At 43.9% G+C, this 21,955-nt stretch overlaps 1 long non-coding RNA gene across 1 annotated transcript; it reads left to right on the forward strand.

Annotated features, from left to right (window-relative positions):
* The first annotated feature begins 3,492 nt into the window (after positions 1–3,492).
* On the forward strand, positions 3,493–13,673 carry LOC309612177. Its single transcript, XR_014235031.1, has 2 exons — positions 3,493–6,582; positions 7,344–13,673. It is a non-coding gene; the product is annotated as an uncharacterized lncRNA (long non-coding RNA).
* The last annotated feature ends 8,282 nt before the right edge of the window (positions 13,674–21,955 follow it).

Raw genomic sequence — 21,955 nt, forward strand, 5'->3', positions numbered from 1 at the left:
AAGAGACACAGTGCCCCTGCTTTCTTGTTACTTATACTTCAATAATAATAACCCTTCACTGAGCACTTACTATGTGCCTGGTGTTGTACCCTGTGTGCATTAACAAACTCAATCCTCACAACAACTTTGGGAGCAGGAATTGCTATTATCCCCATGTTACAGCCGAGGAAACTGAGGCTCTGAACAGATAAGCAAGTTGCCCAGGGCCATACGGTTAGTCAGTGATGGCACCAGAATTCAATCCCGAGCTGTCTGTACTCAGATCACTGCTGAGCCTCAATTGGAAAGGAAAAAATGACAAACAAATAAGCAAATAAATAGACAAGATAATCCAAGATGGAGATAAGTAGGAAACCAGAAGGATGATGTAGTGAAATATAGGAAGACAGTAAAATTCATCATGACTCATTCTACAAGCATTTATGAGCACCTGCCCTGTGCCAGGCATTAGCCTGGCATTATTCTAGGCACCATGGATATGCAAGTAAGGAAAATGATCAAAAATCATCGCCTCTTAGAGCTTATCATCTAGCAAGGGGAGAGAGATGTTAAACTAACTAAATAATCAGATAAACAAATATAAACACATAGAAAAATGAACAAATAAATAGGTGTAAAGTGCTGTACCAAAAAATGATGCATGGAAAGGGAACAAGGAAGGTCGGAGTTGGGGAAAAGAGTCTAATCAATGCTCACATTGCTTCTTTTGACCTCTCAACATTTTTCTATATTATGACATATTTCCCCAACCACTCTACTGTTTACCTAATCAACCATATTCCACATATATTTATTTAGACTTACTGTGTGTCCGACGCTGCCACCTTCCCTTGACTGTCTCTTTCCCATAAGAGTTGTTGCTCCCCTTTCCCCAAGCATGTTATCAAGCTGTGACCCTTCTTCCCAGGCCAATAAAAGAGAAAGGGAAAGACATCTTCTTTGCATTAAGCATTGATTCAGGAGATATTTAATGAGTGCCTAATAACTATACATAGTGTCGATACCGCATTTATTATTCATCAAATACTCTCACAGCCGTGATCTGCCATGGCTGACCAACAGTTCCTCAATGAAGGTAGAGTAGAAACCATTCCATTCATTTTATTTATATTGCACCCCTTTTGAATAGAATTTGAGGACATTTATTTTTTTAAATGGCCAATGGGATTATTATAAACATTTCATAAATAAGGAAACACATTCTAGGAAAATCTATGGGACTTACCTGATACCACACAATAAACAATAAAGCTGGACTCAAACCCAGGTCTTCGATCCCCAAACCCAGATGACTTGCCATATACGGTCCCTTGCCAGGTCCCCTAGGTGTCCAATATGCAATGATGAAATGGAGGTGCCTTGGCTCTCACTACACATAGACTTCAGTAAAAACTATAAGCCAAGGCTTCAACAGCTATGAAAGGACACAAGGACAAATGTGATGATTCTGTGTGAGAGATGTATGGAAGTTCAGAGGAGCACAAGCTCATAAGCAACTTTGGCTGGGAAAGTCCTACAAGAAAGGTTTGGTGGAGGACATGAACTACTTAAAGGGAGAGGCAAGAAAAGCATTCCAGGTTAAAGGAATATTAATTGGCCCAAGTTTTAGAAAACACTGGGCAGACACCAAAAATATCATCATGGCGCCCCCTCCTCTCTCCCTTAGTCTCATAAATTACTTAGCTTTCCCAAACTACTGTAAGCCAGAAATATCTCCAGGAATGCTCTTCTGCTTCTCTTTCACACCTGAGTTAGAACAAGCTTCCAGGTAGAGAAAGGGGGATGGGAAGAAATGACCTTTCGTTGAGCATCTACTACTTGCCAAAAACTTTGGGGTGCTCTAAAAATGTTGTCTCATTCAATCCCCATAACAGCCCTGCCAGGTAAATAATATTCCCCATTTTAGAAATGAAGAAACGGAAACTCAGAGACTAGTTGACCTGCCCAAAATCAAACAACTAACAGGCAGAGAAACTCTTGATTTGAACCCAGGACAGTCAGAAGCCAAAGCCAGGTCTCTGTAGGTGACTCTATATTATCACCCAACCATACCTCAAGAAGCATCTGTTCTGTGCATGATTGTGAGGTTGTGAGCTAATAATTCAGTGCCTCGTTGAGAATCAGCAAGTCAAGAAGATCTAGAAGTAGATTTAAGCACCTAAATCTCTGGGAAGGGAAAATGAGGAGTTTCTGTTTAATAACTATAAAGTTGCCACTATGCAAGACATATATAAGTTCTTGAGATCGGCTGTACTACACTGTGCCTATAGTAAACCATATGGTAATATACACTTAGAAATTTGTTAAGAGGGTAGATCTCATGTTGTGTTCTTACCACAATAAAGCAAACAAACTAAATCACAAAGACAATGTTACAAATAAAGAAAAATATACAACTGAATGTATCCAAGCATGAATTCTTCCATCTGTAATTCTTCCTATGAGATTTTTTGATGTGGTATAAACGTTTCTTTCATCACCACATTTTTCTAAATTCCATGAGGAAGTCTTCTAAGATATGGTGGGTCCTGTTTATGTTTGTGTCTATCAGATCACACAAAAGCAATTATGAGGAGTCCATTGATTCATAAACATGAATGTGGACATCTTTAAACATTTACGCAAACACATTGATTACTTACATTTGTAAGCCTACGAGAAAGCACTGGGCCGATCTTTAGTGCAATGTTACGGGAAAAAAATAAGATTCTTTGCAAATACAGTAATCAGTCCATATTCACTGCTCATTAGACTGACTCTTGAAATCATCTTTGAAATCAGTTTGTTTGCAAAGATGATTCACATCTGCACCAACACATGTGGTGGAGATGAAGTGCGTGTGTGGAGGGAAGTGTGCTTTGGGCTACAAATCCAGAGTGGCTGTCAGCATCTGCGGGCTTGGGATCTACCCTACAGGAGCAAAAAAGCAAAGGCAACCAACAGGAGCAGCTGGAAAATTCATTTCCAGCAGACCTTCTCTGACTTTCACAATCCTTAGGAATAAAGTATATGGTGCTGTCACTAAAGGTTTTGCATATTATAGGATGTTGAATTGACATTGTGGCAAAAGATATTAAATAAGTTGTTTTCTTACCTTTTATCTCCACCTTTACTTGGTTTGGATTCTGATGGTGGGACGCATTTAAAACTACAAAATTCCCAGAGAGTAATGAGTATGACTGTGTAGTTAAGGCTGATAGGGACATCAGCATTTAAGTTCTTTTTTTTTTTTTAATTGAAGTATAGTTGATTTACAATGTTGTGGTAGTTTCTGGTGTACAGCAAAGTGATTCAGATATAGATAGATAGATTAGATAGATAGGTAGATAGATAGATGATAGATAGATAGATAGATAGATAGATAGATAGATAGATAGATAGATAGATAGATGATAGATAGATAGATAGGGTATATATCTTCTTTTTCAGATACTTTTCGATTATGTTATTACAAGATATTGAATATAGTTCCTTCTCCTATACAGTAGGACCTTGTTGTTTATCTCATGGCATTGAATTTCTATTTCAAAGTATCAAACTGACACAAACAGTAGTTATTTGTTTGTTTACTGACGGCAACCTGAAGGTTCTAGAATTCATAAGACATCCCTGTAAGAGAGCAGACAGGAAAAATGGACAAATGAAATTTAGAATTGAGGGTGAGTTACAAACAGTGGCAAGGGGTGTTATCAATTCACAAAATTCCTGAATTTGTCTTTTCCCAGCAAAACAGAAAAAGGATTTGTAACTTTTGTGTAACTCTCTTCCCATCTCATCCCACTCTCCTAAACCAGTTTAAAAAAGAGAGAAAAAATAATAATCTAATGACAATCTTAATCTTAAATGAAAAATTTATCCAGAAACAGGAATGGCAATGATAATACTCTTCTTCCACAGCTGATGTTTGTCAGTTGCTGAAGTAAATGATGTAAGGGGTGTGTGTGTGTGTGTGTGTGTGTGTGTGTGTGTGTGACACAGAGAGAGAGAGAAAGGAAGTCTTAAGGAATTGGCTCACATGATCACATGATTGTGGAGACTAGCAAGTCCAAAATCTGCAGAGGAGCCCGGCAGCCTGGAGACCCAGGGAAGGGTTGATGCTGTAGTTTTCTTCCTCTGGGGACCTCAGCCTTTTTTCTCTTAAGGCCTCAATTGACTGGATGATGTGCCCTCACATTATAGAGAGTCATCTGTTTTATTCAGTCTACTAATTTAAATGTTAATCGCATCTAAAAAAAATACCTTCACAGCAATGTCTAGACTAAGTTTGACCACACATCGGGGCACCATGGCCAAGCCAAGGTGACACATAAAATTAACCATCATATCCAGGATCTATTGTAGTTTCCCCTCACGCTCACCTAGTGTCTCTGCTGGTCTAGATGGCTTAACTGTGGGTGATCCAACCCTGATACCTGAAGGATCTGAGTCCTTAGTTACCTCTTTGCCCTGCTTTTCTTAAGTGTGGTTTCTGGTCTTGTCCATTCACCATTAAACCATTAAAATTAGTCACAGTACACCAAGAGCGGCTCCAAGGGATTGTGGACGCCAGATATATTCTTCCTTAACCCCATTGTATAGCAACAGATCATGATTGAGCCATACTTGGAAATCTACTAATCTACCCGACAATTTCATTGGATACACAATAGGCATCTCAAGCCCAGCCTTCAAAACTGACCTCCTGATCTTCACAGCCCTGTAAAACTTCTCCACCCCAGTCTTCCCACTTCAATAAACGCAACTCCATCCTTCCAATTGCTTAAGCAAAAATATTAGAGAGATAATAGACTCCTCTATTTCTATTAAATTTCACATTCAGCACATCAGCAAGTCCTGCCAGTTTTAACTTCAAAGTACATACAAAATCATACCTTTATCACTAATTTCATTATTTCTGCTATAAGAAAAACCTCCTGTCTGGTATCCCTGATTCCACCCTTGTCACCTTACCCCACCCCATAACCACCATCCACATACTCTTCCCCACTCAGTAGACAGAATGATCCTATTAAAACATAAATCACCTTATGTAATGTACATACTTTGCTCAAAACTCTTAAATGGTTTCTGAAAGCAGTCAGAGAAAAAGCCAAAATTCTTAAAATGCCTACAGAATCTTACATATTCTACTCTCCACCCACCTCCTGCCTCTCTACCTCTTGTATTTTTTCCCAGTCACTCCACTGAAGCCCCTCTGGCCCCTCTGTTTTTCCTTGAACAAGACACCCCATCCCAGCCTCATGGTTGGCGCACAGGCACCTCCCTATGTCTGGACGGGCCACGCGTAATTCAGGTGGACACAAGATTTTCTCCCTCACTCGCATCAGGTACCTGCTCAAGTATTATCTTAACCATTCAACATTCCCTGTCCACTCTGTGTAACATAAGAAAAACTTCCAGACCCCAATATCTCTATCCCCTTTACTTTATTTCACTTTTCCCCCATTACATTTATCATCACTTGACATTAGATATTACCTTGCTTATTTCCTGTCGTCCCCCAATAGAATGTAAGATCATTGAGGGCAAGTATGTGTTTTATGATTTCCTGCGATTTTCAGCACCTAGAACAGTTCCTGGTACATAATAAATGTTCAGTCAATATTTCTTTGAATGAATGTTTCCTGGTTGCTTTTCATACCTTATCTCTGTTAGTCTTCGTATTTAATCTGCAACATCCATGTGAGTTGTTGGAAAATATTATCTCATCTAATCCTCAGAAGAATTCATTGAGATAAGATACCATTTTTCACCAGATTTTACAGATGAAATTGAGGTTTGCAGTGGTTGCGTAACTTGGCTGAAGTCACACAATTAGCAAACGTCTGTCATGAAAAGAAAACCCAATTTGGCCTATTCTGAAGCACTGCAGCCCCCCACAGTGGGATGGCCAAGTGAGAACTCCTGGACAGGTTGACCAGAAGTTGGAAGAAGCACCTGTCTTTGGATTAGAAGGATACAAGGGTACATTTTAAGGAATAAGAGGAGAAAACTCAGCTTCCAACAGAGGGAGGTGACCCAATCCAAAAGAGAACAAGCTCCCAGGCAGAAAGATAACACATATTCTAGCACATCATTAAGATTGAAGTGCCCTAGGCAGCTGAGGGGGTGGGCTGGGAGGAAGGAGCATGGAACCAGAGGGTGACGCTGCCTGAGGCTCTGGCCCTCCCACTTCCTGGTTGTGTGACCTTAGCAAGTTCCTCAACCTTATTTATCTTAGTTTCCATGTGTGTAAAAGAGGATCTGGTACTTACTTTGCATGACTACTATGAGAATTCTAGATAATGAAGATCAATTACCTGGTACACAGGAAACCCTCCAAAAACTAGACCATTTAGTGTCATTCTGCCCACATCATACATTTTCTGGCTTCTTGAACTCAAGCGAAGCTAGCTCAGATGTGGCCTCTTTTGATGCCAGCAGGCAAAGGTGGGGGACACAGGCCCCACCGGTGTCCCGTGGGTGTTGACTTCACTGGTTGCAACCCTGTGACCGTAAACCAAGGTGTCAGGGCCTCTAGAACAGAAAGCAGGTGGCTTTGCTCTGCTCTGTGACCACAGGCTGCAGAACCAGCTGCGAGGCGTCCACAGGTTGGAGGCAAGTGTGAGGATGGCTCAGTGCAAGCCCAGGCCCCGCCAGGAAACTCCTCAACGCGGCTGTCTAATCACTGGAAAGTCCGTGTGCCTGGCCCTCCCGTGAACACGGGGCAGGTGGTCCCCCCAGAGCCAGCACTGAACCTGGACATCCTGTACCATGTGTGAGGGTGGCAGAGATAAGTCACACATCACTGCACCCTCAGTGAGCACAGGGTCCAGAGGAGAAGGGAGCAAACACATCAGTGAGTTATCGTGTTCCAGAAACTCCGCCTAAATCTGCATGGGATACAGAGAGCACGTAAAGGAGAAGTGATCAGCGCTCCGTGGGGCATGAGGCCAACCTCACAGGAAGGTGCACCAGGGTAGGAGAGCACCCACAGCAAAGGCACCCAGGTGGGAGGTGTGCGGAGCCGGGGGGAGATGCTTGGTGCTTACGGCCAACTTCTCCCCCAGACGGTCCACAGTTGCCTCAGACTCAGCGTCCCAGCCTTGACCCAATTCTCATCCTGTTTCCTATGCCTCCATTAACAGTGACCCCCTGACAGTCACCCAAGCCAGAAACCTGGGAGTCATTCTGGACTCCCTGTCCTGTCCTCACCCCTCACTCCCAGTTACCAAGTCCCACCGACTTTCCAACTATGTATTTCTCAAATCACTCTTTGCCTTTCATTCTCACTGCTACCACCACTGTGACGGCAAGTCCTCCAACCGCGGGGAAAGAAGAAAGGACGGTCAATCCCCCAAAAGAAAAGAGGTAGTTGTTTCCATGAGAGGAGGGAAGGGATGCCAGAAATCCCGAATCAGCAGATGTCCACAGCACTAATAATAGTGAAAGTACCAAGTTTTAAAATGTTACTTTTTTCATAAATTAGAGCATATTAAAGGTTATCCCTGACATAATGTCAGTCTCACTCTCATACTAATATGTGTTCTAAAGTGGGAAAGAAGAAGTGGAATTAGAACAACCTGAGGATGGTGGCTGGGAGAATCATCCAGCCAATGCTCATGGAGCCCGGGGCTTGGGCACAGGGTAGACACCTGGGACGAACAAGGAGCAAGACACCTGTACACACCTGCAGAAACAAGAGTGAAAACGACCAAACCCAGGCTGGAGTGCCCAGGCACCGAGGCCTCAAATCACTCAGAAGTGATATCTTGCAACTCGATTCTGAAAAACTGCTATTCGGGGAGGGACAAATTGGGACATTAGGACTGACATATACACACTACTATATATAAAATAGATAACTAATAAGAACCTACTGTATAGCATAGGGAGCTATACTCACCAGTCTGTAATGGGAAAAGAATCTAAAAAAGAGTGGATATATGTATATGTATAACTGATTCACTTTGCTATACAGCAGAAACTAACACAACATTGTAAATCAACTATACTCCAATAAAAATTAATTGAAAAAAAAAAAAGAAAAACTGCTATTCGATTCTGCTCTCATCTTCGCTGACTTCCAGATCAGGAAAAGATCTTATGCTCAGCTAACTGCACCTAAGTCTGTCAGTCTATTGCTTTCCCACACTTATAATAAGGACTCATTTCAAACCCTCACCATGGCTGCTGGGATTTTCAGGTTCTGCTTGGGGACTGTGGGAATATTTTTTTTTCATGATACTGATGAAAAAAAAAAAACTAAATCATTTGGTGGTGTTGCAACTGCTGTTGTTTTGAAATGTTTCGGTTTTATTTTGAGACTTGTATTTTCTGAGTATCTGTTTCTACATTTGGAGACTCATGCAATATGCATGGTTTCTTTAGGAGATGTGATATGCATTGGATTTTCAGCCAGACTTTGTTGAGAAAATACACTGCAGTTACACCTGACCGGAAGACCGTCTGCCTCTGCCTCGTGGACACATGGCCAAAGCCGGGATTGGCATGGGAAACCCTGACTCTCACTCAAAAAGCTCTCAGCTAAAGGATGTCCCAGAAGAGAAATGGCAGATTTATAGCAGTTGAGGAATACTTATCATTTGAAATAAATATTTATTTTTAATGATTTTTTCCCTGGAAAAGTGACAAGCAGATAAAGGTCTGGAGAGATAGAAAATGTATCCAATTCTTGACTGGGAGGTCATTCTCTCTAAGTTATATGAGGTGTAAACATAAGAGCAGAAGTATGAGTGCCCTGCCTAAAACAGAGCTGAAAACATGGTGGGAATTATTATTACTGTTGTTGTTCCTCACTTCATACCCTTATTGTCTGGCACGTGCCTGACACACACTGAGTCCTCAAAAAATGGCAATTATATCATTACTATTATTAACACTGTATTTGAACCTTCACTCCTTAGGACCTGGGACACAGTAGATGATTAATAAATGTCTGTCAAATACCTGAATGAATTCCAGGTGGAGGAGGCATTTGGCCACTAACTTGCCAGCAGATAATGATACTCATATTCTTTCTCTTGGCTCAACTGTGAAGCATGCTGGTGATGGGCCTGGGAAGAGCCTCTTCCTGGAGAAAGTAGGTCCACCAACCCTGAAGGATCCCAGGCTAAAATCGTAGCTGTAGAAGCTATAAGTCAAGCCAGCACTGGAATAACATTTTCCAAGTCCCCTCAAGTCCTCAAATTCACTCCCTGGCAAGGACTGAGCAAGCTTGGCAGGAGGCTGGAGGCTGCTTCTCAATTTGTATGAGATGCTGATTGCAGCTCTCGGCTAAAAACATACTTTGTACATGCAGAGCACAGGCTTTAATGACAGTCCAAAGGAAAAGGAACTTGTTTTGTTTTGTTGCACTGGGCCCATTCCCACATCCTCTGCAGGCCAGGTCGGCAGACAAGCCAAGCCGGGAGCAGCGGAAACCCCCTGGGGTGCTCAGCTTTTTCATGTGTGCAAATGAGAAGAGAAAACATTCCTCTTGTCTCCTTCCTGCCCTGCTCCTTTTCTCTCTCTTAGTCCCTCTCCATCTCTCTCAGTCCTCAATAAATGGGACCTCCTAGATGATAGAGCCCTAAGAGGCCAGATTTGGGGTTACCAGAGGCAGGGATGGAGGTGGGGGAATGGGATGAAGGTGGTCAAAATGGTATAAGCTTCCGGTATAAGATAAATAAGTACTGAGGATGCAATGTACAACACGATGATTCTAGTTAACACAGCTGTGTGGTATATTTAAAAGTTGCTGAGAGTAAACCCTAAAAATTCTTATCACCATGGGAAAAAAAAAATCATTCTTTCTTTGGTAACTATATGAAGTGATGGATGTTAACTAAACTTATTGTGGTCACAATTTTGCAACGTACGTAAGTCAAGTCTTAACATATACAGTGCTGTGTATCAATTATATCTCAATAAAACTAAAAGAAAAAAAAGCAACTACCATTTCATAGGCACCAAGAAGGGCTAGGTGATCTCTTTAAACTGACCGCAATCCACCCAGTGATACTACAAAGTCGGCTTTATTATCCCCCTTTTAGATGAAGTTGAGTCTAGAGAGGTTAGAAAATAGCAGAACTCAAGTTTGAAACGAATTAATCTGGCTCCAAACACCAGCCTTCCCTAACCACTAGTGCTTCCAATGGAGGGAGGTGAAAGGTCGGACATCCCATATTTTACCATAGAGGACTAAACAGATCTCTGGTTTTAATGCCTTTGGAGGAGTCCTTAAGGGACGGTAGCGTCTGGTGTTTCCTCCCTTTTCATCTTTCCTCCCAACAATCCATTCACCTGATTCTGTCAAATGAACCGTCTTCCCTTACAAGTCCCTGGCTTTGCCACATCCTGGCTCCTGGAATTCCCTCTCCCATCTCTGGAATAGGGCAAATAGCTCAAGCGAAAAGCAGAGAACATTGGTTCAAACCCTTGATCAGCACTGATGAGCCATATAGTCTTGGAAAAATCCTATCACTTCTGCAGTCTTCAGTTTCCTTATTGTCAGCAAAGAACCAAGTGATGCTACCATCTTACAGAGTTTCTGTGTGAATTACATGACCTCCCACCCTATGAGCTTTGGGGTCTGAGGACTTTGTCCTGTAAGTTCATCCCTGACCAGTTCCTAGGAAGATCCTGAAGAAGACAACTTGCTTTCACTAAGAGATGGAGCATGGGCATTTATCTCCTCCCTCAGACCACAGGTGATGCCTTCTGCCCAAATACTTTTCTGTGAGTCCTTTTCTTTTGAGGAGAGTTACTCCAAGGCCTGTCTAGGCTACAGAGCCCTGGCAGGCAGTGAGCTTCTCCAAGGCACCAAGTGTCTAGAACCCCAAGCTTTTCACATGCCCGTGTTATAACATCTATTCTGCCTACTAGTACCAGCTCTCACACCCCAGGTCCACTGCTGGCTGACGGCAGCCTGGGTCAAGCCCAGCTCTACCACCTCCCTCGGATGCTAGTTTGTCCTACTGTCCCTGCTCTTTAGGGACAGACACCAAAGCCTGCCCATCTTTCCGGTTCCACTCATCCTAGTGGCAGAAAATGAAAGAGCATGATCTTTGGGGTCAGAAATACCTGAGATCAAATCCTGGCTCTGTGCTCCCATCTGTGATGCAATCTTGGGCCAATTACTCGTTATCACTCATTTTATGGCATCAGTGATTGACCTGTATACATTTGTAAAACAGCTGACACCCAGTAAACACTCCAATATGATTGGTTTTTCATCATGTCACCTCATCTTTCTCATCAGATCATTGCCCAGGTCCAGAATTCTTTACAGCTGAATTCATCCAAAGTAAGACATATTAGATAAGAAACGTTATCTGAAAGTTTGTGGATATAATCAGATCTCAATAAACATCGATTATTGCTACTATTATATTATCATCATCATCTACTATTTGTGGAGCCTCTTATATGTGCTAAAACCTGTACCAGGCACTTAAAAAATACTATTTCTCATCACTGTAATCCTACAGGCTAGACATTATTGTCCCTTTTTCTTCAGACAAGGAAACTGTGGCTCAAGAGACAAAGTTAAGTGACTCAAAACCACACAGCTAGCAAGTGGCCAAATCAGGACTTTCTAATCGGATCTAACCAAGTGTAATCCTCCTTTAAGGCTCAGGCGAAAGAGAAACAGGAAAAATAAGCAGCCGATGTGACCCCTGGTCTCCCGTGAGACTGCTTAGAGGAAACAGATCGAGAGCATCAAACAAGGGCCAGGGCTGCCAGGCGCAGACCGCTGAGGGCTGAGCTGTGCAGGAGAGGACGGGTGTTCGCTGGAGAAACAGGCGAAGCCCCAGCATCAAAGCAGCCTTGAGCTGGATGTGGAGGCACGGAAATCAAAGGGGACAGTCAGGAGCTCTGGCAGGACTGGGCAGGATGGGGGCGGGGCGGGGGATGCCGGGAGCAGCAGCGGATATTTACTGAGAATCTACTGTGTCCTTGCCCAGGGCTGGACAGCAAACATGTATTATCCCCTTGTCCAGGGGAGGAAGCACAGTCATACAAATAGTAAGTAGTGAACAAAGAGACGGTAACAGGCAGGGCATATCCAGGAAATAGCTCTACTTTAGGATATCACCCGGAAGTCTATCTTTAAGACTCATGAAGGAATGACCAGGTCACCCTCACCACAAGCACACAACACAGGATACAGTTTCAGGATCTCCTTTTGTTACCCTTTGCCTGCTCAGCCTGGGAGGTGGGCTTCACCTAGAGAACAAGGTGCCCATGCTTGCTTGATGCACTATGGTGGGTCTAGACATGCAGTCATTCCTTCCCTAACCCACCCACCTTTTGGAGCCCCTATCGTGGCTCCTGTCAGAGATGCTGGGACACCAAGATCCAGCACTCCAGAGACCCTGCCTTCAAAATTGCTCTCACATGGCTCCTGAGTTCATGCTAAATGATGGACTATTGCCAAATAAACGTAACCAAGAGCACAGCGAACCTTAATTATAACATGGAGTCCATTCACCTAAACTGTGCTTCATCATCTACTTTCCTTGGTTGTCCAATCTATAACCCACTGACCAGCTAGAAATACTTACAATTATTTTCTTTCATCATGCTCAAAACCGCTAATTAGAGTAATTACTGCAAAGTATAGTTAACACGAATGAAGCTGACATGAAGCAAATCATCAACACCTTATCTCCCCATGCTGGCTTTCCTCTAAGCACCTTACTCTTGTCTTGGTTGGTTTCCCAGGCCAGACTCACCCAATTTGCTAAAATGTTTGACTATCTAAGAAAGCTTCACCCTCCTGCCCTCTCTGACTTAGGCAAGGTCAACGTTGAAAATAAGTGACTATTTCCACAGATTCGTGTCTGGCTGGTCAGGTCTCCCACCACTTCCAGCTCTCCTGCAGCCAACTGCGCTCTCTCCTCTCATCCAGATCCTTTCTATGGCTTGTATCCCAGGCCCGAAGGCTTTAGTGCTTGTTGCTTTGTCGTGAGAGACCCACTACCATGAAAATTTATTTTTTAAAGACGTTGCCCCTGGCGCACAAAAAGAAATGGCTTTGATGTAGTAAAGAGAGCTTGGCTGGAAGATGAGGGCCCTGGCACTTCTCCCTGCTAACCCTGGACTTCCTCAGGCGTACAGGTGATGACTAACGCCCGGCCCAGAGCACAAGCGGGGTGCAGGCATGAGGGTGGGCACACTGCCGTCCATGTTCACTCAGGAAAGCTCTGACTGCATTATAAGTAGGGCATGACGTGGTAGGGTCTGTAATGAAAGAAACACATCCCATGGTAGATACTCTGATTTCAAGCTCACTGGTGTTTTTGTGGTGTTGCTGTTGTGTTGTGTTGTTTTTCATGGGTTTATTCTTTCAAGAAGCCAACCTGCCTTCCCAGTCGTCTTCCACTCACATCCTAAAACAGGGCATGAGAACAGGGTTGCAATATCTCCTCACCCTCTCTGCTTCCCCACCCTCATTACAGCACTTACCTAGGTCCACACGTAACACTCGCCAGCCGCTCCCACCCTCCACCAGCTCCCTCGGAGCAGGGGCCGTCTCCTTCATCTCCATCCCAGTGCCAGCACAGGGGTAGCTACAGGGCAGCTGACAACTCAACTCAGGAGCAAACTTACCACGAAGCTAATAAAGCTTCAACTTTAGGGCCCTTCACTTACACAGGCCCCTTCTGAAGCCCTGAACCTCAATTTTTTTTTTAATTTTATTTATTTATTTATTTTTGGCTGTGTTGGGTCTTCGTTTCTGTGCGAGGGCTTTCTCTAGTTGTGGCAAGCGGGGGCCACTCTTCATCGCAGTGCACGGGCCTCTCACTATCGCGGCCTCTCTTGTTGCAGAGCACAGGCTCCAGACGCACAGGCTCAGTAATTGTGGCTCACGGGCCTAGTTGCTCCGCGGCATGTGGGATCTTCCCAGACCAGGGCTCGAACCCGTGTTCCCTGCATTGGCAGGCGGATTCTCAACCACTGCGCCACCAGGGAAGCCCGAACCTCCATTTTTATCCATAACTTTGCATCTTGTTCTGGACGGCATCGTGTCCCCCACAGATACACATGTTGGAGCCCTAACCCTCCAGTAGCTCAGAAAGTGACTGTATTTGGAGATCAGGGGTTTAAAGAGACAGTTAAGCTAAAATGAGGTCATTAGGGTGGGCCCTAATACAGTATGACTGGAAGCCTTATAAGAAGTGGAGCTTGGGACACAGACACATACAGAGAGAAGACCACGTGAGGACACAGGGAGAAGGTGGCCGTCTGCAAGCCAAGGAGAGAGGCCTCGGAAGGAACCAACCCTGCCGACACTTTGATCTCAAACTTCCAGCCTCCAGAACTGTGAGAGATATATTTCTATTGTTCAAGACATGCAGTCTACGGTGCTTTGTTTTGGCAGCCAGAGCAAACGAAGGCACGTTCACCCCAAATGTAAAAGCCTCAAGCCCCACAGAACCTGACCTGCCACATTGTAAACGCGTGGTTGGCTGGCACTTGAATGACTAGTCAGTGCATCATCAGAATAGACTTGGGGGAGAGTGATGGCCGGAGAGAAGCACTGTGCTGCCAGCATAAGAACAGAAGCACCCGGACGGAAGGGAGAAGAGTTCCTGAGGCAAAGGACCAAGACTCAGTTTGATTCAGCTTCCCATGCAGTGGACTTTGTTCTCCAGCCCTGCGTCACGCTTCCATCTGTCAGCTTCCGGTCAGTTTCATCAGTGTATACGAGATACCACGTGGGACAGTACCCAATATCTGTCACCTCTCAACCAGAGTGAGCTCTCCTATCCTGAACCCCAGAAAAGGAGGGACAGGTAGAGCCAGAAATGCACTCACATCGAGGTGACAACCGCAGAAAATCAAAGCAATTTTTGGAAGACGTTCTGAAATGCCCAGCTCACAGGGCAAAGGGCGCCCAAGAAAATTCTGATTTAGGGAAATTACAGGCTTTTTAGCTTCTCAAGTTATCTTATAATCATTGAAATGAGAGAGGAGCAGATGGCAGGATCTACCCAAAAGCTTTAAAAAGGAAAGTGGCGGGTAGAGGTTAAAAACATGTATTATTTATTTCTCAGAAAGGAAAGTAAATTTTAAAATATAATGACAGATAACATTGACTGCACAGTGTGCAAAGTCACTTTCTCTGTCTCATGCACGGTTCACGATGACCTGACAAAATGATCTTATGATTAAGAAGATGAGGCCTGAGTTTACACAGAAAGCAACATTGTTAAACTTCAATCCTCTGAATCCAAACTCCTTTACTTGTAGCAATACATATGTGTAGGTAGGCCTTCCTACGTGTGGTTGTAAAATAGTTTGCATTTACTATTTTTAATGAGAAAAACATAAAATGATTGTTTAATTAAAAACATTCCTGGGCTTCCCTGGTGGCGCAGTGGTTAAGAATCCGCCTGCCAATGCAGGGGACACGGGTTCGAGCCCTGGTCCGGGAAGATCCCACGTGCCACGGAGCAACTAAGCCCGTGCACCACAACTACTGAACCTGCGCTCTAGAGCCTGGGAGCCACAACTAGTGAGTCCACATGCCACAACTACTGAGCCTGTGCTCTAGAGCCCACGCACCGCAACAAGGAGCAGCCCCCGCTCACCACAACTAGAGAAAGCCCGCGCGCAGCAATGAAGACCCAACGCTGCCAAAAACAAACAAATAAATAAATAAATATATTTTAAAAAAAGAAGCATTCCTAGGGGCCTATGTTTCCTAATATTCAGGCTAAGGCTGACTCCTTTGGCCAACAACCAGAGCTATAATCCTCCCCCAATGGAGACTGTGTCTTATTTTCCTCTGGGTCCCATACTCATATGGTACCTGACTTTCCAAAGGTGCCCAAGATATTTGTTGAACCCCAGGATCCTTCCTAGATCCAGGCCTGCAACTCAGCTTTGACATCCCCACCGCCACTGATGTGCTCCCAGAAGTTCATCCCCTTCCCAGAACCAAGGTCTGGCTTTGTCCCAACCCAGGGTTTAGAGGCCTGCTGCCTCTGACCCAAACATGCAGGTGACACCCTCTCCCAGCCTCATCCCGGCAGCAGCTGACCCACCCGAATTGGACCCTCCTTCTCTTTGGCAATTTGTGTTGACTCTGGTACCTCCATCACAAACAAGCCAACCGCCTCTTTGGTCCTCCAGAAGAGGCCCTGCAACTCCCTAATAATGAGAGTAAAAGTAACTGACATTTATTGCACGCTTACTACGAGACAAGTAGTATACAGGGTGCTTCATATCTGTAATCACAATGAATTCCCACTCTATCCCTGGTATTGTAAATGGCATGTATTCTGGCCCTGGGTGAAGTACTATAATCCTTGTTTCATTAGTAAAGAAACTGAGGCCCAGGGAAGTTAAGGAATGTGGCTTTAGGGACAGGCGGTCAGGAGCAGAAACTAATCCCACACGTGCCCTGCTGTTTGCACATGTCCCCTTTACAGACACAGAGACAAAGTCTTGCAATGGTTTCATCCAGTCTCACACTTTGTCCTGAGCTGACACGGGCTCAGGTCTGAGGCTGTCTGATACGTTAGTTACACTGCACGCCTTACTGTCTCCCCGCACGAAGAGGGTCTCTGTGAAGGTTATGGCTCCCAGAGTGTGACAAGGATAAACAGAGTCTGGGACTCTGCTCAGACCACTCAGCCACAGGGGCTCAGAGAGAAAGGAGAGAGAGCGAAGAGGGCCGGGCACACCAGACGTGAGCACGGACCGGGCACGGTGAGCCTCTGACGAGTTTCTCCAGGGCAGACATGGAGAAACCTGGCTTAATGGCTTAATTCGACATAGAGTGACCTTACCTGTGCTTAATCCTAAAGGACCCACAGAAATTCCAAGAGCTCCTTTGCCCCAAAGACCTGGGGTAGCCTAGGGACCCAGAAGACTTCACCCAGAGATGTCATCTAAACCCATTTAACTGGCCATAGGCCAGACTAAGAAATTTGGCTTAAGAATCAATCAGTCAATCAATCAATCAATCAATCAATCAATCACTTCCCCTACATCTTTGCCCAAGGGGAACCTGGAAATGCCATTAGAAGGGCCCATAGAAGAATAAATGCCAGAGTAAATCAGTCCAGACTGGCTCTGAAGGAAGGCCTGACCCACACATGCAAACATGGACAAAATAATGATGAATCATACCTTTCTTCCCAGATGTGAACCCTGAAACCCTGCCAAGGTCTGTTTTAGTGTTTTATTGATGGAGTCACATGGCCGCATCCCAGGGGCTTGGCACTCATTCATGGAGCCAAGTCCTGGTAAATGTTTTATGTTTGCAGATCTGTGAGCTTGATGAGTTGTGACGATGTTTGCCCATCGCAGGCCGGCCTGTGTGCTTGGGGTTTGGGCACTGCTCACACCAGTGGCATTTCAGCACGTGACACACCAATAAACACAGATAGCATCTGCCCTGAAGAGTTCAAGACCTTTGTGATGGTTGTTATCGTGGCGGGTTGTGGTTTTCTTTTGTTTTACAAAGCCCACAAAATTATTGTTATGCTTTTCTAACAATAATACCATGTTGTTAGAAAATTTTAAACTGGCATTCAGAAGACCTGGATTTAAGACCCAGCCCTGCCATTTACTAGTTTTGTAACCAGGAGGAAAAACAATCAACAAACCTGAGCCTCGGTATCCTCATCTGTAAAATGGGGATGATAATCCTCATCATCATGGGTTGAATGGATGCCCTACCTGTCTCTCTTGGATGGTATAAGGCCAAGAATCAAAATATTCATAAAAGTACGATGCAAATTGCAAATCACTCCATAAATGTAATATATACCATTTTCCTCAAATTTCAATTCAACAAGAGTGTCTTGTTGAACATGCCTGGAAGAAAGTTATAGCCACGTGGATAAACTGGATTTGTCAGAGGAAAGTCTTTAACCCATGGGCCAACCTACAAGGCTATAGGAACCTAAATTATTGACCCCCTTCTACGTACCAGGTACTACTAGGCACTGAAAATAGACTACCAGGTACTGTGGTTCTAGTCTCTGGAGAAACTCACAGTCCAAACTGGAAGTGAATAACAGGAATTTAATAGTGTAAAAGCATTGGAGAGAAATGGCTCATGTGCCATGAGAAACAGGAAAGGCTTCACGAAGGAAAGGCTAAATGAGCTGGATTTTGAGAGGTAATGAGAAACTTGCTCATAAATCAAGCAAGTCACAGTACAAATACAAAGAAAGAAAATGGTCAAGACCTTTCAGAGGAGGGTGTGTAAAGCCATGGACTTTCTTGCCCAGTGCTGGGTTGGTGGAAAGAGGGAAGGTGGGTACAGTGGGTGACCCAGCTCTCCTGTCAATCCCAACCACCTCACATTTGTGGGTACAAAAGGATTGAGAGATTTCGAGGAGCCATGACAGGAGATGGTGAGGGGGAAAGATTGAGTGTGAATGGGATTGATAAAGACTGGGTCAGAAACAGTTTTCACCCACTCAGTAGCAAAGAAAAGAGAGGATACAAACTTCCATTTAGATATTTCCCACTTCAGCTTAAATCCTTGATAAATGGCAAGTCACTAAGCTTCGCAGAGTCTCTGTTTTCTCAAATGACAAAGGAGGACCAAGAACAATTGACATGTGGCCCCTGCCACGATAGGTGGCAGGTTTCCAGCAGACTCATGATTGACTACGCAGTTGAGAAGCCCTCATTAGAATTCCCAAGGCGACATAATCTGAAGGAAAGTTCAAGTTTCCCTGCTGCAGAGTTATTTTATCATTCCACATTTTTGCCTCCCAATGGATGGCTTTAGAATCATCTTCTGTTCGTTCTCATTTTCTCCGGCTGCAAAGTATACTTTGGCACGAGAACAGGCAACGCAGGCACAGGAACTGGGCCTCGTTCCCTCTGGTGGATGAAGTGTCTTATCCTTAAACCAGAACCATCTGTGTAAAATGACTGGGAGGCACAAGAAAGTGCCGGAACCACAAAATTCCAGCTTTGGTTTTGGCTTTCTGGCAACGAAAGAATAAAAATGCCGCTCTTGTTTCTCCCAAGATTTCCTTCTCCACCGTCTACTCAGGTATGACTTCAGTTCTCCATCAGGAAGCCCTGATGTTTTTGTGGCCCTCTCTTCCACCTGCCTTTGGAGATCTTACTGGAATGCACATGAAGGTCATGGTATTGTCTGGGAATTAAATAATTTTTTTTTTCAAGAAAACAAACTTCATAAATCCTGACTCGTTCCTACACAGGTGTATAGAAGAAACATAAGAAATTGTTCTATGCGTGTGGGTCTTGCCAAGACCCAAACATGAAAAACATATAAGACCCAAATATGAATTTCTTTTTCCACAGCAGGTGTCTGTTAAGACATTTGAAGTGAGTCCAGAGAAAGGCAAGCAGTGAGGTATGAAAACATCGTGCCGAAGATCTACCGAGAATGGCCCGCAAGGATTAGCACACAGCATCTTCCCACGTTACTATAATCAGGGGCGCCATTTGCATCACCTGATAAAGACTGCAGTTTGGACTCACTAGATGGGGTGGGACAAAGATATTTACAGAGATGAGTGAGGGGTGTTGGAAAATGTGCTCTCCTCCACACCACAGGAAGGCTTAAAGATCCAACCCAAACCAGAGCTCGTTCAAGTGTCAGGAGATGAAAATAATGTGGTTTGGGTGCACAAACGTTTTTAGCTATAAATATCCTTTAGATCGTTCCAATGCATTGAGCCAAAACCTAAATGCTGTGAGGTTTCACCCAACTGAATGGTTCCTTAAATAAACACAATGCAAGGATAAAAGCTACCAAGATGAAATTGAAAGAACAGAGACTGACTAAATGGATGACCCGATGAAGGAGTGAAAACACGTCCAGGCCTTTAGGAACACGTGTTGGCTAAGTACCTTTGGTGGGCTGTGCGCTGGTCAAGCTCATTCAAATCCATCAGCGTGGTAAATCTTCCACCAGAAACTCAAATCCATCAGCGTGGTAAATCTTCCACCAGAAACTCAAATCCATCAGCGTGGTAAATCTTCCACCAGAAATTCTTTGAGAAAGATATGAGTGCCCTGCACTGAAGATGAGGAAACCAAAAATGCCAGACAGGTTACGAAACTGGCTCAGGATTGGAAGTCACGTCCATCTGATCCCAAAGCCCACCATCTTCCACAGGACCTACTGTGTCCACCACACGTGTGTGTTTCCCGATCAGTGTGTGACCTCTTCCAGGGTAATGGCATTGTCCCATTCGCCTAGGACTCCGTAGGACCAGGAGGTGTCTGTTCCCTTGGAAGTTGTATGAAGTTTCTCAGGGCTGCCATACCAAAGTGGTTTACCACAACCTGGGTGGATTAAAACAATGAGCATTTATGTTCTCACAGTTCTGGATAAAGTCCAAAACCCAGGTGACTTCAGGGCTGGTTACTACTGGGGGCTCTGGAGGAGCATCTGCTCCATGCCTCTCTCTTGGCTTCTGATTATTAACCAGAAATCCTTGGTGGTCCTTGGTTTGTAGATGCATCACTGTAAACTCTGCCCCCACCTTCGCATGGCGTTCTCTCTGTGTCTGAGTGTGTGTCTGCTCTCCTCTTCTTATAAGGAAGCAATCCTATTGGATTAGGCCCACCTTACTCCAGTATGACCTCCTCTTAACTAATTACATCTGTAAAGAACAAGTTTTCAGATAAGGTCATAGTCACAGGCACGGTGGTTGAGATGTTAATATATGCTTGAGAGGGACACAATTCAACCCATAACAGAGACAATAAATTCTTTTTTTTTATTGAAGTATAGTTGATTTACAACGTTGTGTTAATTACTGCTGCACAGCAAAGTGATTCAGTTATACATACATACATTTTTTAAATATTCTTTTCCATTATGGTTTATCATAGGATATTGGATATAGGTCTCTGTGCTATATAGTAGGACCTTGTTTATCCATTCTATATATAAAAGCTTACATCTGCTAAACCCAAACTCACAATCCATTCCTCCCCCAACCCCTTACCCCTTGGCAACCACCAGTCTGTTCTCTACATCTGTGATTCTGTTTCTGTTTCATAGATAGAGTCCTTTGTGAGAGACAATAAATTCTTATTTCTTGAATTAATCAAAGACCAAATGGACCCTTCTGGGACATCTGATATCACCCATGGTCTGGGAATCCCTGTTAGTGCCTCTCTGGACACATTAGTTCCCCAAGTACTGCCATTCTGCCTTCTTCCCACAGCCTGAAGAAACCAGTCAGATTTGCCAAAGCTTCCACCATGTTGGTGACCTTCTGTGTCCTGACAGAGCGAGGAGAAAACTCTTTTCCCATTAGGTATCCTGTCCCACTCCCTTTTCCTCTAAAAACTTGGGCAGTTTTACAACTGTGTAAGGAAGATGGGAAGCTCTGAATGTTATTTAAGCAGAAAGAGGAAGAACACAAATCTAAGAGCCACATTTTGACGCCTGAGCCACAGCACCAGGAGGAATGCTTGTTACAAAAAAAAATAGCAGGAGTGAAACTAAGCCTCCTCAAATTCTGAAATGCACCCATTATGTGTATAATGACTATCAACTGATGAGATCTCAAAGAAATACCAACGTTGGCTTCTAGACTGCTCTGGCTGTTAAATCTTTTGGTTTTTTTGTTTGTTTGGTTGGTTGGTTGGTTGGTTTTGTATGAATAAATAAATTTTCAAGAATTTGATATTAACAAACACATATACAATATATGTGTTCAAAATAGCCATAAATGAGGATGTTACCACCCAAGAAGGTAATATTGACCCCAAAAATGAATAAAAAGTAGCTAATAAAGCCCAAATTAAGAAAACTATAGAAAATAACTAGGAAAATGTAAGCCCATTCTGGCAACAAGCATTTGCATACACGGTTAAATATAATTTCCACCAGGTGCATGAAGCACATGAGTAATTATAGACGGGAAAAAAACTGAGTGGTAACCTTTTTTCGGCACGGACACCACGTCCTCTGATTATGTGGCAGCACTCTGAAGAGTTAAACGCC

The sequence above is a fragment of the Balaenoptera borealis genome (assembly GCF_965194805.1).
Source record: "Balaenoptera borealis genome assembly, chromosome: 15".
Classification (NCBI taxonomy): Eukaryota; Metazoa; Chordata; class Mammalia; order Artiodactyla; family Balaenopteridae; genus Balaenoptera; species Balaenoptera borealis.